Consider the following 2,677-nt stretch of genomic DNA (forward strand, 5'->3'; position numbering starts at 1 on the left):
CTGAGGCTGCTGGCTCACCCTCCAGGATTGCTACATTTATCCCCCCGGAGCCACCTTGAATTTTTGCTTTCTCTCTTTTGTTGATATTGCTTCTGTCTCTCATGTCCATTCACAACACATCCGTTATTATTACACGTGGCTGTTATGTGTGGTTCTTGATGCGTAGTTCTATCATGTCTGGATTCGTTCAACAAACCTCCATTGGGTCCCTCTCACCTAGGCAAAGAACCTGAGTGTTCTTGACATGAGAGGCCCTCCACACTCCAATCCCAGACTTTCCCTAAGAGCATCCCGAACCCTACACTCCAAGCAAATCGTCATTTAACATCCATCGGAAGTCATAGACATCGCTGCAAGAATCGTTCTCCTCTGCCACTGCCTCTATGACTGGTTACACCCTCTGCTTAGAGCGACCCTTCCCCTTCTGCATAGATTCAGATTCCTCCATGCACTTCAAAAACAATTTGTCAGAAAGGCTGTTGCAGGAGACTACAGAAAAGAAAGCTGTACAGTGTGAACTAAAGCAGACATCCCTACACAGGTCCCACCTTGTGAACCCGACCACCTTGTGGCTCCGATAGCGCACATCTGGGCCTTTAAAGACGCCTTCCCTAAGTGGCGCTGTGGGCACCCACCCAGCTCTGCACAGGCTGTGTCAGTGTTTGGGAGGCCCTGGGTTAGAAACAAGAGGAGGTGGATGATGGCACAGGTGTTTCCATAAAAACTCACTCACATGTGGAGACTGACTACCTGTGTGAGTATCCAGACAACCAACCCAGGAACCTGGCTCATTTAAATTGTTGCATCATACTCAGTCTCAAGCAAGAGCATGTCCTGGGCAACAGGCTCAGCTGCCTTGCTCTCACCTGTCAGCCTGGCTACAAGCCCTTCCCTCCCTTCCCCTCTTCCTTCTCCAAGAGCATCTCTTACCATGTTCTACTGTGTGCTAATTATTCATACACGTAGCTTCATCCCCTCGCTAGACTGCAGGGCTCTTGAGGAATTGGGGAGGCACATACAGAGAAAAGCTTCTTTGAAATAATAACACGAACAGAGCAGAGTTCTAAGAGAAAGGGCATCAGAGGTTGGTGGGCTAGCATCCCCCCCTCCTCCTAGTCTCATCACGTGGCTGCAGCGACCTGACTGGTCTCCCAGCTGCCACACCGCATCTGGAACACCGCAGTCACAGCCAAGACAAGTTGAGAGAAAGACTGGGGGGTGGGGGACAACAAAACCTTGTATTTTAGTACCTTTAACTGCACTTCCACCCCCTGGTGTTTAGACAAAAGGCCTGACATCTTTATTTTCCACTAGACTGCGTGGTGCCAGCCCTCCAGGGTTGGATGATGGTCTCTGGTGGAAGCTAAGGAACTAAGAATGATGCGTGGTGTATATACACATGACCAGCAAAGTCGAGGATCTTTTCATATACCTGTTTGCCATTTGTATGTTTTCTTTAGAGGAATACGTCTTCAGGTTCTGGACCACTTTTAAATGAGGTTATTCGGATTTCTTCTCTTTTTTTTTTTGCTGTATATATTTTGGATTAAACATTTATTTGTTTTTTGTTTTTTAAATGTGTTGGGAGGAGGTAATTAGGTTTCTTTATGGATTTTTAAATTAACTTTTATTATATTTTTTAATGGAGGTCCTGAGGATTGAACCCAGGACCTTGTGCACGCTAAGTATGCACTCTGCCACTAAGCTACACCCTCCCCCATATGTATTTTGGCTATTAACCCTATATCAGATACACGGATTTTAAATATTTGTCTTTCATTTTGCAGCTTGCCTTTTCACTCTGCTGCTCTTTTTCCTTACTTTTTAGTTTGATACAATTCCAGCGATCTATTTTTGCTTTGGCTGCTTTTGACTTTTGGTGTCACGTTAAAAAAAAAAATCATTGCCCAGACCCATGTCAAGAAATTTTCCCCTTTGTTTTCTTCAAGCAGTTTTATGGTTTCAGGTGTTAGGTGTAAGTCCTTTAATCCATTTTAAATTTATTTTCATATATGGTGTGAGGTAAGGCTACAATTTCATCCTTCTGCACGGAGATGCCCAGTTTTCCCAATACTGCTTATTGAAGAGACAGTCCTTTCCCCATTGTGTGTTCTTATTACTGTCACTGAGGATGAGTTGACTGCAGATGTGTGGATCTGGTTAAGGCGTCTCTATCCCATTCCATTGGTCTACACGTCTGTTTCCATGCTAGTTTCCCATTGTTTTGATTACTGTAACTTTGTCTTATATTTTAAAATTAGAAAATGTAATGCCTTCAGTTTTGTTCTTTTTGATTAAGCTTAATTTGGTTATTTGGGCCTTTTGGGTTTCCATATGTATTTTAGGATTTTTCCCCCTATTTCTGTTAAAAAAAAGCCATTGGGATTTTGGTTGAGACTGAATTTAATCTGTAGATCATTTCGGGTAATACGGACATTTTTACAGTATTAACTCTCCCAATTCATGAATACAGGATGTTTTCCCATTTACCTGTGTCTTCTTTAATTTCCTTCATTAATGTTTAATACTTTACAGTGTACAAGTTTTTTACCCATTTGATTAAGTTTATTCTTAAGTATTTTATTATTTTTGTTGCTATTGTAAATTGTATTGTTTCTTAATTTTCTTTTTGGAGAGTTTATTGTTTGTGTGTAGAAATAGTGCTGATTTGCATATA

This window comes from Camelus dromedarius, chromosome 36 (assembly GCF_036321535.1).
Source record: "Camelus dromedarius isolate mCamDro1 chromosome 36, mCamDro1.pat, whole genome shotgun sequence".
Taxonomy (NCBI): Eukaryota; Metazoa; Chordata; class Mammalia; order Artiodactyla; family Camelidae; genus Camelus; species Camelus dromedarius.